We start from the raw sequence: 14,357 nt of genomic DNA on the forward strand, positions 1-14,357 counted from the left end.
GTGAGGGCACTTTGACTTTGCTCAGGAAGAGGTTGAAATCTACTCAGAACTTTTCAACATGAAGGTGCAACTAGCCAGTTAATTGGAGAAGATAAAAGTCAGGCTTTTATGAGAGATGCTGTCATTATCAGAAATGAAGGGTAAAAACTTGAACAGCAATATCTCATTTTATCTCAGAAGAAAAAAAAAGAAGTGTCTAAGTTTCTGATAGTTCCATTTAACCACAAAAATTATGTTAATGTAACCTTAAGGCTTTGACTCAAACCTGCAAAATCAAGGCAATTTGGAGTTCAGTCTCCAGTTCTCTCCTTAACCCACCCATTGTGCCTAGGTATTGTGAAACATATGGCACATAAAATCCCCCACTGTTTGGCGACACCGTCATTATGCAGGCACAATGGGTGGGTTAAGTATGGTCTTTTACAGTTACATAAGATGCCAAACATTTCTTTAATGTAGAGGTCTGTTTGTGGGTTCTTCCATAATTATTTTAAGGGAGTTTTGCACTGGAGGAAGAGCACAATGAAAAATAAAAAGAATTGTATGGAAAACTGTTTCCATTGGGGCGGACCAAATTTACTTTGGTCCAAAAGCTGTAATATGTCAATATACAAATTGAACAAACACTGGGACAGATTCAACCCCCAAAGATTTATTGTATTAGGCCCTGATCCTGGCTCCATGTAGCAGAACCCTACATCTGCACAGACCCCTGTTGACGACAAAGGACATTTGGATCTGACTGCATGAAGACATTTGCAGCAACAGGATCTTAGTTTTTTATTTATTTAATTGTCAGCGCCTCATAAAGTGCTAGGCATTTTACAGAACAAATAAAACAGAATCATTCATGCCCTTAAAAGTAAAGCAATCGTGTGCTTACCCTGTTTAGGCATATGCAAATCTTGATAGTTCAGCTAATTATTTTACTATAAATATTATTATTGTTGGCTCAGAGCTCATGGGCATGGCAGATGAAGTGAGTTGTAAGGAAATATTTGAACAAGAGGGCAATGCTTTGGTGGATCAGAAGTGGGAGGGGATTCTACTGGGTGGTTATGAGGGGAAATGGGCAACTCAGATGTCATGCCCGGTGTTATTACTGAAGGGGGCCACAGACAGCAGACATGCGCACTGTAAGAACACTGTATGATTGAAAAAGAGTAGCTACTTGTGTGCATTATTGATGCTTGAGTCTATTCTAGGGAGGGACACATTTTACCCTCAGATGCATCTGTGTTGCTTCCATTGATATAGAGAGTCAGAGATGTATCTTTGATCACTTTTATTCAAAACACAAAAAGAAAGAAAAATTAACATTGCCATAACAAATAGATGCCCACTAAACCATTACATTCAAAAGCATAATCATGGCTGAGTTAAAGAAGCACTAACCAAAGCATCCAAAACAAATCTTTCTGAATTTCTGGATTCCCTGAATTTAAAAAGAGCCCAGACTGATTTTTTTTTTCAAAAAATTTCAAAAAAAAATTCACTCTCCTCCTGAAATTTGACAAGACATATTACAACCCACAGGGGGTTGGGAGGTGGTTGGGTTTTTTTAAATGGCTGAGTCATAAAGCCCTGAAAGTAGGGGTTTCTAATGAAAATGCTGACAGATCCTTAACGATATAGATGTGTTAGCAGGCGCCAACATAATAACCATTTAAGCCCTCTTTTCTCAGAAACGATTGGCTCAGCCAATAAGCACAGTGTAAACACGGCTGGTATCTTAATGACCTTTGAGCATTAGCAGATGGCCTTTTTATGATCAGAGATTAGCAGTCCATGGTAGTTTTTAATGGCCACTAACAGGTGCCAATGCTGCTTTTCACTTTTCTACCTACCTATAGCCTGCAAAAAAGCTGGTTTTAAATTGAATTTCCCCTCCCCCATCCATCTCATCCTTTATCCTTCAGAACAAAAAAGAGTAGATCACATTCTATACTGGGGTAGGCAACCTATGGCACGTGTGAAGAAGGCAGCATGCGAGCTGATTTTCAGTGGCACACTGCCCGGGTCCCAGCCACCGGTCCGGGGGGCTCTGCATTTTAATTTAATTTTAAATGAAGCTTCCTAAACATTTTAAAAACCTTATTTACTTTACATACACCAATAGTTTAGTTATATATTATAGACTTATAGAAAGAGACCTTCTAAAAACATTAAACTGTATTACTGGCACATGAAACCTTAAATTAGAGTGAATAAATGAACACTCCACACACCACTTCTGAAAGGTTGCCGACCCCTGTTCTATACCTATAACTGTATGTTATAGAGGATCCTTCTCCACCTTCTAAAAAAATATTTGTTTTTCTTTTATCTCTTCCATTCTCCTTTAGGAGATGCCTTCTTCACTTGCGTCAATATTTCAATACCAAATTTTAAACACACAGAACAGAAAAAAAAAAAACACAGATCAGAATAAACATTACTGATTTACTCCAGGATATTTGGCACTGTGGGGCTGAGTGATAAAACACTGTAGCAGTTTCTCTCAAAGTTAATTAAATGAATCAGTTAGCTTGGGTGAAATGATCAGAACAGTTTCACTGTGCCATTGACAACATCATTCCATTAACTTCACCTGTAATGATGTCCATCACATCTGAGCCACAAGACCATGATTCCCCTTCCCAAATCCTTCTCCCAACTCTTCACCCCCTGGCTCTGCCCTTCTAGGGGGAAAAAATAATCTGATTCCTGCTGCAGATGGAGTGAATGTAAATGTTTGTTCCATCTTTTGATAAATATTCCTAGTCCTAGTCTATTTTGGCTCTGGAATAATTCAGAAATGCAGCAGGACTCAGGGTAATTACCAAATTGGTTTCTCTGCATATCTCTCTCTGGGTGGGTAGAGAAAAACCCTTACAATTAATTTCAGGTGCTGTCAGATTAGACACATCTCAGGGTCTATAAGCCTCTGAAGCAGATAAACCTGCTTGAAAGTTGGAGAATATGCAGAACCTGAGGTAACACTCAATAAATGTGAGTAAACTTAACTCTCTTGGCTGTTAGGTGTCAGGCTAAGGTGCAGCTTGAATGTGGGTTCAAGATAAATAAAGAAGCTCTCATTACAGTTGATTATCTTTGTATTCAAATGTTCTTACAATTTAGGACCATATTCTTAGCCAATGTAAATCAGCATAGCTCCACTCATCTCAGCAAAGCAACCACAATTTACACCAGTTGGGGATCTGAACCTCGGTAGGTAGTTCATCACTTTATTTCAAATAATGATTTGCATATAGGTTTGCAGAAACATGAGAAAAGCCATGTTTTCCAGTAGTGAGAGAAGTTTAAAATAACAATCATAAAATGAGGGAATTTAGTATTCATGAAAGAGCTGGAGTGAGAGCTCTGGAGACTGAAATCCTCTATTAATCTACAGACCAGGTACAACACTGGCCATGGTGTAAGTTTTCCTACACTGCCTCAATTATGACCTGAAAGGATCAGCTCTCAGGGGGAGGGGATGGTTCACTCTATAGTCTTTTCATGCCTTTGTCTCCATGTTTAGACTGACCAAAAAGTACACTTGAAAAGGTGTTTTTTATGATGTGGAGACTTGTCCCTTCAGAAGGGATTGAGGTCTCACTACTCTCATTGGAGATAGGCCATTAAATAGCTTTCAGATCATAACAAACTTTGGTCTTTGTAATCGTGAGCTAGATTTGAACTGGTAACCAAGTAGTAAAAAAGCTACAGCCCAATACCCTGAGCCACCAGAGAGGTACAGTAGGCAATGTTCAGCTACATCCAAACTCAGTTTACTTCATTAGCATTGATCTGTGGGATGGATTTGACTCAGTATGCATTTTCCAGGGTGAAACTTGCAGAACTACAAGAGCTGTGCCCATTCATGCAACTTCCTTACAAAGTGAGGCACAGTAGTTGAACAAATAGCAAAAACATTTGAAACTGGAAGAACTTTCTTTTTTAAACAAAAAAAGGAACAAAGAGGAGGGAAGATATTCCCCCCCATGAGGACAAATGACAAACATTTTGAATATCTGTTTATGTTGTGTGGACAAAATGTACTCGCTGTTTTGATGGGGCTGTTTGTAGAGAGGTTATATTTTCCAAAGCTGTTATATCTGATTTTTTTTCACCTTCATAAGAATTTTTATATAACTGTAGTTTGTTGTAACCACTGGGAACTAGATGGTGGTTTTACCTCAAGCCCTAAGTAAGGGGCAGTACATAACTGCATTGTCCCAAGAGCAGACCAAGGATCATATTGTGACTCAAAAGAAAATCACAATTCCCTCCTTGCTTTAGGGAGGAAAAAAATTGTGTCAGCTGAGTACCTTCTCTATTTATACCAGCTTAGCTGCCCTAGGAGGCCAGTTGGAGTGGAGCTCAGAATCAAGACTCCACCCCCTTCCTACCCATGAACCCTCTCTCCCCACCTACCTATTTTGAGAGGGAGTATCAGTGGTTCTCCGCTGAGTTCTGCAACCCACAGTATGAGTATCTTAGCACATGCTGCCCCCTTATTCTCCTGCATAGGTGCATAACAAAGGTCATAATTGTGCCCCGATAAATGAAAGTTGGTTTTAAAAGCAAACTGTTTTTTTAACAGCTCTTGGTCAGGTTTCAGGAAATCTAGTTTGAAGTGTAACTCCACTGATTCCATGAACAATAGCAGTGGTAACCCCTCACTCCAAAAAAATCAGTGCCTAACTATGGATAGACACTCATGTTTGAAATGTTTGGCCTAAGATTTTATCGGCTAAAGATTCCTGTTATAGATCCCCTCCCCATAACTTTGGCACCAGGTCACTATGGCCAAATTTATGGTTTTGTTTCTCATCCTTGTAAAATGTGTGGTTTTGGCCATTTTCACAGTCATGCTGGAAGGGCATAACAAGTGGGGTCCCGCAGGGATCAGTTCTGGGTCTAGTTCTGTTCCATATCTTCATCAATGCTTTAGATAATGGCATAGAGCAGGGGTAGGCAACCTATGGCACTCACACTGCCCGGGTCCTGGTCACCAGTCCGGAGGGCTCTGCATTTTAATTTAATTTTAAAAGAATCTTCTTAAATATTTTAAAAACCTTATTTACTTTACATACAACAATAGTTTAGTTATATATTATAGACTTATAGAAAGAGACCTTCTAAAAACGTTAAAATGTATTACTGGCACGCGAAACCTTAAATTAGAGTGAATAAATGAAGACTCGGCACATCACTTCTGATAAGTTGCCAACCCCTGGGATAGAGCGTACACTTATAAAGTTTGTGGATGATACCAAGCTGAGAGAGGTTGCAAGTGCTTTGAAGGATAGGATTAAAATTCAAAATGATCTGGACAAACTGGAGAAATGGTCTGAAGTAAATAGGATGAAATTCAATATGGACAAATGGGAAGTACTCCACTTAGGAAGGAACAATCAGTTGCACACATACAAACTGACTACCTAGGAAGGACTATGGCAGAAAAAGATCTGGGGATCATAGTGGATCACAAGCTAAATATGAGTCAACAGTGTAACGCTGTTGCAAAAAAAGCATATATCATTCTGGGATGTATTAGCAGGAGTATTGTCAGCAAGACACGAGAAGTAATTCTTCTGCCCCACTCCTCACAGATTAGGCCTCAGCTGGAGTATTGTGTCCAGTTCTGGGCGCCACATTTCAGGAAAGATGTGGACAAATTGGAGAAAGTCCAGAGAAGAGCAACAAAAATGATTAAAGGGCTAGAAAACATGACCTATGAGGGAAGATTGAAAAAATTGGGTTTGTTGAGCCTAGAGAAGAGAAGACTGAGAGGGGACATAACAGTTTTCAAGTACATAAAGGTTGTTACAAGGAGGAGGGAGAAAAATTTTTCTTCTTAACCTCTGAGGATAGGACAAGAAGCAATGGGCTTAAATTGCAGCAAGGGCAGTTTAGGTTGGACATTAGGAAAAACTTCCTAATTGTCAGAATGGTTAAGCACTGACATAAATTGTCTAGGGAGGTTGTGGAATCTCCATCATTGGGGATTTTTAAAAGCAGGTTGGACAAATACCTGTCAGGGATGGTCTAGATCAAAGGTGGGCAAACTGCAGCCCGCAGGACCGTCCTGCCCGGCCCTTGAGGTCCCAGTTGGGAAGGCTCTCCCCCAACTCCTCCCCTGCTGTCCCCCCTCCCCTGCAGTAATGCCGCCATGTGGGCAGCGCTCTAGGAGGCGGGGTTACGTGCTCCGGCCGAGCAGCACGTTAGCATATCTGGCTCCGGCCAGGCGGCGCGACTGCCAGACATGCTGCTCTAAGCAGCATGGTAAGGGGGATGGGGTCGGGGGGTTGGAATAGGGGCAAGGGATCCCAGGGGGCCGTCAGGGGACAGGGAGCAGGGGGCAGTTGGATGGGGCAGAGGTTCTGGGATGTGGACGGGGGATGGGGGGGTTGGATAAGCGTGGGAGACTTGGGGGGGGGCCTGTGAGGGGGTAGCGGTGTGAATAGGGGTTAGGGGATGGGAAACAGGGGAGGTTGGATAGGGAGTGGGGTCCCGGGGGCGGTTAGGGGACAAAGAGCATGGGGGGTTGGATGGGTTGGGGGTTCTGAGGGGGGCAGTCAGGGGGTGGAAAGTGGGAGGGGGAGGATAGGGGGTGTGGGCCAGGCTGTATGGGGAGTCACAGCCTTCCCTACCTGGCCCTCCATACAATTTTGCAACCCCAATGTGGCCCTCGGGCCAAAAAGTTTGCCCACCCTGGTCTAGATAATACTTAGTCCTGCCTTGAATGCAGGGGATTGGACTAGATGACCTCTCAAGGTCCCTTCTAGTTTATGATTCTATGATGTAATACAAGGTGAAACTCTGATGTTAGGTGTTAATCGGTGTAGCCATAAACACAGTCAGTGGAACTATGCTGATTTGCACCAGCTGAAGATGTGTCCCTATGACTGCAGTTTGCTTTGAGATGTGGAGTTCATTCGAACACAGAAACTTGAAGTGAAATTCAGGGTGTATGAACCCACTGGGCTGAAACTGAAGAAAATGTTTGCATGGATCAGTGTGAAGTGAAAACACAGAAGAGTTTTGTTCAGATCTACTTCAGATTTTTCCCTGTTTTTTTCCAAGTGTTTGATTAACGAAAAGAATTTTTAAAGTTGTATCTCTCAGGCTCTGCAGATAGAGATCTAAGGATGATCTCTACAGTGAGTAGTTAATATTGGAGGACCAAATTCATCTGTGGTAAAACTGTCTTTACTTCAGTTGTGTTACCTCGGGGATGAATTTGACTCTGAATGTCAGCATTTATATCTAAGGACTGAATCCGATGTGGCAGCTTCACTAACTTGAGTGCTGCTTTGCTCACTTGTGCCAGTTCTGCATTTGGCCCTTTATCTTTTTTTCACGTACAGTTAAAAAGACAAAATGAAAAACCCATCACTAATTAGAGTGTTAAATTAAACTGCTTTAAATTTATTTTATGGGATGCATAAAGCTGATAAAAGGAGGCACCCAGAGTGCTCTCAGTGACCTTTCTCAGTCCACCCTGATGCTTTTTTGAACCAATTGGCTGAAAACTCATGAATTTCTTAACACCTTATAGTCCCTCTCTGCCACTTTCAAACCTGAAGGATTTATTTTTATCAGTCCCTCACCCACATAACGACTTTAAAATTCCTTAGGTTCATACCTTAAAATATAGCTGGGAATTAGAAGTAATGCCAATTAACAAGTCTAGGCTCAAAAGCACTGATGGAGTTAGCTAGCACTTCTCCCTGCAAAACTGTCAAAAGGGTATATAAGAATCTATACACCTCAGGATTTCTGTGCATAGCCATCTGTCTGTCTGTCTGACTACAGTATCTAATCAATGGTATTGCTAGGACACCTGCTACCGTAGTATCTATTCACTAGATTGTCCCTTTAGGCACAGGCTTGATCAAAGAAGGGGTGATAGGTTAGCTGTTTTGCCCCAGAGTTACCCTCAGACACATCCCACTGAGGCACAACTCCCTCTCTGATTCTCCCTTGCTCTAGGCAAGCAGCAATTTATGAGCAAAGCCCCCATGGCAGTTCAGATGTTTTGGGCACTGTCTGGTGCCTCCCTCTTCCACCCCACCCATCTGCACAGGTCAGTGTAAAGGAAGGTCCATATTTCCCCCTCACTCCTAGTCCAAATCATTATTTAGCCCTGTATGTATAGCTGCAGTACGAATAAAAAGATGTGCAGCTCACATACTCTGGGCCTCACCCAGATTTCTGGATCCAAACACCCCCAATTTTGGGGATAGCCCCTATTCAGATTTTAATACGCATGCATTGGTCCCATCTCTCTTTAATACACTTGTACAAATGAAGTACTGATAAAATCAGATATTCACCTGGATCTTGTGAACAACAACTGCCAGGTTTGGATCAGCATGGGCTGAGAGGCAGGAAGCCTGAGGCCTATTCCCACCTCTGCTACTGGCCTACTGGGTGACCTTGGTCAAGTCACTTCTCCTCTCTGTGCCTCAGGTCCACATCAATGGGGAAATGGTGATAATGATACTTACCTTTTAAAGTACATTCAGATGTGTGGGTGAAGAGCTAGGTATTGTTTATTTGTTATTATTGTTATTACTCTTCAGGTTTAGTTCTAGGATTTGGTTTGCTAGAAATATAATGCACCAGGTGCTTTTCTGGCTTTCTTATGCACCATTTGAGAACTTGCTCATTCCTACAGAGAAGCTGCAATTTAAAAAACTAACAAACATACAAAAAACAGCTACTTATGTAGAAGTATTGCTGCCTAAAACAACTATGCTATTAAAAGATTGTCCTTATTTCACATTTCATGAGAGATGACATTGGCAAATGCATCCTGATTCTACAAACTTCTTTTCACTTATACTTTCTTTGCCTCCTCATCCTTGTCTAAACCTCAGCAGTCGATACAAATTTTGCATGTGCATGGCTCCTGTTGACAGCGGGAGATACCTGCAGCTGATGGTAGAGTTTGGCCCTTTCTGATCATCATGGAGAAAAGAATGATAAAGGCACTCACTGGATCAAACCTACTAACACCCTCCAAGTGATGTCTGCCTTGAACTACTTTCAAAGAATTTATGTAAGTAGATCTTCGGTCTGAGAGACTGAATGTGTCCTGTTATGTACTAAGGAGATGAACATGTAAACATGTTCCCATTGCAGATCTCCTCTTTGTGTGTGTGAGAGAGGCTGATGACTGGGGAGGTACGTTATCTTTGGAAGCCTAGAGGTGTACATTGAGACTCTGGCATCTCACTCTCCCACCGATGCTGTAGTTCCCGACTTTTTTATTCTTTTGGGGAATGATGTATTTTCAGCGAAGGTGGGATTGTCACTCCCTTTGCGGCTAATCCTGACATTCCGGTGGCCTACATGCAGTGTATTGCTAAGCAACACTTAGCAAAATTCATGCCAGGTTGTGTACCTCCCTTTTGACGTTTCACAGAAGCTTTGTCATTTCCATCTCTGGCATTGTTTCCTGCATTTTGGGTGTCAGCATTGCTGAAAACCATCACAAAAAGGATGTTTATTGAACTGTCAGAGGGCGAATGATTGACATGAGGCACAAGTACTTTTTATGTTAGGGTTTTGGCACGCCATGTTTGGATTATTTCCTGATAAATGCCATCCAATTCCACCAGATGTACCACTGAGAGTCATGCCAACCTGTGTGAGAAATGGAGTAGATACTCAGTGCCACTTATTGGTAGATGTGTGCTTCTCCAGTCAATCCTTTTGTGAAGCTCCAGGGTATTGTATAGAAGCAGTGGCTTTTGTGATACTCACAATTAGAACAGCATGACAATTTTCATAGTGGAAAAGGGTATTTTACTATACCCATATTTGATTTCATTCACACCCAGTGTGGATGCACTTAACCTGTTCCTCTCCTCCTTTTAGATTCAGTGTGTGCTGCTCTGTGTCTTGTGCATAAAAGAGACATTTTAAAAGTCAGGTGTTTCTCATATATAAATAATATCAATAAAACCATCCCTCTCCCTTTCTGTTAATCTTTGCCTAATGGCTCATTTACTGATCCAAACGCAATACAAGGATTGTAGGGCAGGTAAAATGTCTAAGAGATAATGCATCATACATGCCAGCCAAGGTTTATTAAACAGTTGAATTCATTTCACTGACACTCAGCAAAGGACTATATGGTTCTATGAGACTGAGTGGTGAGTAACAACATCATGTGGGGGATGGAACCAAGGTATTTCCCTCAGCGGTGAGGCTCAAGGGTCACTTGCTGCCAGGTTGTCCTTGAAACTAGTGGGTGTGTATGTGAGGAAGGAGGAAAGGGCGCAAGGAGTATTTCTATGTGAGTGCCCAACACCAATGCCAAGGACAATCACAGTCCCCCTCCTTAGGAGAGTTGAGAAAATGCTCCCCCATGTGTAAATCACTTTAGAGGGGTGCATAGAAAGTGGATGAACCTACACATACACACGCACACTCACACACACACACTGACAGAACTAGTGGGACATACATGGGGTGAATGGTATGGTGAGGCAGCTGACACTGCCACCTGGCAGCCCCTCTCCCTCTTTTTAGCTATGTCCCTGATATGACCCCTGCATTGAGGAGGGGCTAGACTGGAAATCCCCTATGCTACAGGAAACCCTATCTGACCATTAATGTGGCTCTACTGTCCCTTTCCCCCACCAGAGTGGTGCATAACAGCTGTATCCGAGCCAGGATATTATCATGTGTTTCTGCCTGTGAGAATTGCCTCTCCGGGGCTTTTGAGAGGCTGTAGGTGAAAGCTGCAACTCTGGAAGATGGGAAGTTGGGAGCCCATGAAAATGTGATTTTTCATAGATGTAACCTGCAGTGAGAATTCCATCTGAACTGACCCTCTAGTAAGACAAAAGAAAGATCCGAGTTATCTATTACAATACATCACTGTGCTTTTAAGGTATATATATAAAAAAGTAAAACCTTTGCACTAAATCTAATGAGCAAAAGTGAATAATGCAGTATAATTAGTCACCTTTACTCAGTGCTCTGTCACACATCTCACCACAGCTCAGACAGTAGCATGGCACCAGGGCTGACTGGTTTCTGAATCTCAAATTTAGCATTACTTCGGTGTTCTATGCCAACCGATTTCTTATCTTTATCATTATTAGAAAAAATATATATTCTATTTGCCTTTGTCCATCACACTGATTTCCTCATTTTAACCTTTGGGTTAATTTTAGTCCCTGCCAGCTAAAATTAAATGTAGTTAAAGTGGGAGCTTTGGGCCATAGTGGTTATTAGTGAACTATCCATCTCTAGAGACATGTGGTCAAATCCAGGCATCTACTCACAAATAAAAGTGTGCTTGATGGGCAATTTAACCCTTTGCTCACATTAAACACATACATATATAGGAAGATGGATAGTATGTATAAAAAGCCAAGCAGTTAACTAAGGCCTAGATCTTGCCATGGGTTCTACATGGGCAAATACCTGCATATACACAGTGGTCATTGCAGGATAAGGACAAAGATTGCTCAAAGCCTGCTGCTAGTTTCCAAACCTGTCAGAATGCTTTGTAAAGCATATTCAAAATATAAAGTGCAAAATAACATAGTTTTATAACTTCTCCTCCTCAAAACTCTGAAAATTATCTCCATATTTCTTTACATAAGGGAGTTGAGAAGAAAACTGAGTAGACAGGGCTTGCTTTAAAACAAACCCAAAAACACTGTGCAAAACGATGTTACTGCGAGTATTTCCAAGGAGGTAACTAAAATTTTATTGCAGATTTGTTAGTAAGCTTATAAATCAATTGACAGCAACCCTGTTTAAAAACCTGTTATGCACAGATGCAGTAAAATGAATCATACACAGGTAATACTGATGGTCTTGAAAACTTTAGAATTTCTTTCAAGTAATAACTTTAATTTAGTTCTTTCTGGCATAAACTTTTTCATCCCATTATGTCAAAAATTGTATTATCCATCCATTTGTCTGTCAGAACTATTCCCACGGGGCCCATATACCACAGGTTCTTCTACTCTAAACCTTCCTATTACATCCTGCTATCAAGAGTCACAATTTTCAGTGAAAGTCTCTTGTGACTTTTGACAATGTTTTACAGTGAACTAAACCAGGAAGCTCAGAGTTAAAGGAAATCTTCCATTCTGGCAATGAATATGTAATAGGCATTACATTGTGCAGTATTCAAAAAATGTAAGGTTCATTAAGTCTTTCAAAGGCAAGAGCGTCCATGTAGCTTTGAATGAACCTGTCTTCATGATGGCATTAGCAAATGACACTTTGGGCAGGAAATATTAATATTACACATTAAGGAACAAATTTGTTTAAATGCTGGATGGTTGTGTGTAGATGCAGATGATCCAGAAATAAATAAAAAGTGAATAGTTGTCCAACTTTATATGTAAATTATCTTTTGCTTATATACATAAGAATGCTCCTTGCTTCTAAATTCCTTCATATTAACAAGCAGGAGTGTAACTAATATATAAAATAAAGTCATTCTCTTTAATGAGAATGCTAAATATTTTAAAGAAATGCATGGCTATGAAATATTGTCAAGGGCATTTTTATACTTAAGTTTAAGAACACTTATGACTTAACTGTTGAATTATTTAACACATTCAGCCTTGAAGTACTATTTATGTATGTTTTTTAATGTTCGTACTTATGTTGGCTTTTCTTTGCTAAGGATTTAGGACCTTTGATTTCAGTTTATAAAATTTACATTTTTAATCTGCTGTTTCTGTGTATTTCCCATTGACTGCTGCAACAATACCGGCAAAAAGGGGAAAGTGTGGGGGAGATAAAATCATCATGAAGGCTGGAACAGGGAGTATGTGGAATTTAGTGAACATAAGGACAGATTTTAAGGAAATGAGCTTTGAGTTAAAAACACTATAAACACAAGCCACCTGTACAGCTAAAATAACAGATTTGCAAACTAGTTTATGAGCTTTCTCTGGGGGAGGGGAGTGGGGCAGACCATGCCACGGGAGATGGACATTCCAGTATGGGCTGGAATGTGGCTGGCCCTTATGCCACTGTGAAGATGGAGAGGATGTAAGGACCCTTTTCCCTCTGCATGGCTTGCACAAAGGCCATTCAGCAATGTTGTCCTCTGCACTCAGGGGAGCACAGGGGCTGCTACCAAGTTGCTTTCCATTATGGTTTCCTGCTTCCATCTCCACTTGGGCTGGGACTCTCAAATAGGTGTTTCAAATTACCTGCACCCACATCGGACACTAGCTCGGGGGTGGAGGGGGGGACATTGTGCCCCTCTGAGTTATAATCCCTCCTGGGACCAGGCAGCACTGCACTACATGCAATGCAGGGCTGTGGCTAACAGCCATGATCTAGTCCTATCTTAATATCATAATATAATCACAAGCACTATTGTAGGGCCTTATTCTGAAAGCATAGTACTGCTTTAAGATGAAAGGCACTTCATAAATATTGGCATTAAGGCTGACTTGCTCTATGCCCTGCATTTGTACCCCAAATGTTCAGACTGATGTATTATAACCACAATCCAAGGCAGAAAAGGTAAGAAATTCTAAATATAATGTTAATTTTGCACAAAATATACTTTTGGAGTAACAAAAACATTGACTTAAACAATTTACAACATGACTTATCCCCTTTTATTATGATATTTTGAAATAAGCTCGTCCTTCATGACATAACCACATCAATGACTTTCAGAAATTTCTTTCAAAAGCTGTGTCTTTACCATTTTTATGCTTTTAAGTGCATTTAAAAACAAAAGTAGGAAGCACAGGCTGAAACTATGGCAGTACACACTGAATGTTCGGTCTGAGTTTTATTCTGGCATGAAAATTTATTTTATGTGATACAAACCATAGGCAGAGAGATAGACAGATCATCACAGCAGGATGGATAGGCTCCTTCCATGCTGATGTTAGTGTCTAACTGTGGGCCCCTCAATACCCATTCTGCCTGTGACAGTTATCACTTGCCAGACTCCAAATGGATTATATCTGCGTGGCATGTTTATGGTATAAAGGAAGATGAATCTGAGTATCTATGAACCTTGGACTCAGAGGATGACGCCTTTGGAGGGGATAGTGAGTTTTTCAAGGGCAAAAAAGTTACTAGCAAATTAGCTTAATGGCTCCTCGAATCAGTAGAATCTTTAGCTACTACAGCTCAGAGATCACTTAGACTGAAAAAAGTTAATGGGGTGCTCACCACTCTAGAGCGTTAGCGTTAAGAGCAAGAGCCAGAAGTTGGATTTGAGTGCTGCCTTTTGAGCTGGGAATTGTACAAAGGATGCCCCAAGAGCTCAGGCAAAGAAAGAATTCTTTAGACCCGTTATTTACTCTGTAGAGGGGAATCTCCTGAAGCAGTCACGTCGGCCTGATCCTGCT

General features: G+C 41.1%; 1 long non-coding RNA gene across 2 annotated transcripts in view; it reads left to right on the forward strand.

The window, feature by feature from the left end:
• The first annotated feature begins 3,031 nt into the window (after positions 1 to 3,031).
• Positions 3,032 to 14,357, forward strand: part of LOC135982076 (uncharacterized) — a 41,364-nt gene continuing 30,038 nt past the window's right edge. The window contains exons 1-3 of one of the 2 annotated variants that reach the window (XR_010599284.1): positions 3,032 to 3,210; positions 8,874 to 9,055; positions 10,648 to 12,660. This is a non-coding gene — a long non-coding RNA (uncharacterized LOC135982076). Of the gene's footprint in view, positions 3,211 to 8,873; positions 9,056 to 10,647; positions 12,661 to 14,357 lie in introns of those variants that run through there. The other variant, XR_010599285.1, reaches the window with a different exon arrangement.

Source organism: Chrysemys picta, chromosome 3 (assembly GCF_011386835.1).
Source record: "Chrysemys picta bellii isolate R12L10 chromosome 3, ASM1138683v2, whole genome shotgun sequence".
Classification (NCBI taxonomy): Eukaryota; Metazoa; Chordata; order Testudines; family Emydidae; genus Chrysemys; species Chrysemys picta.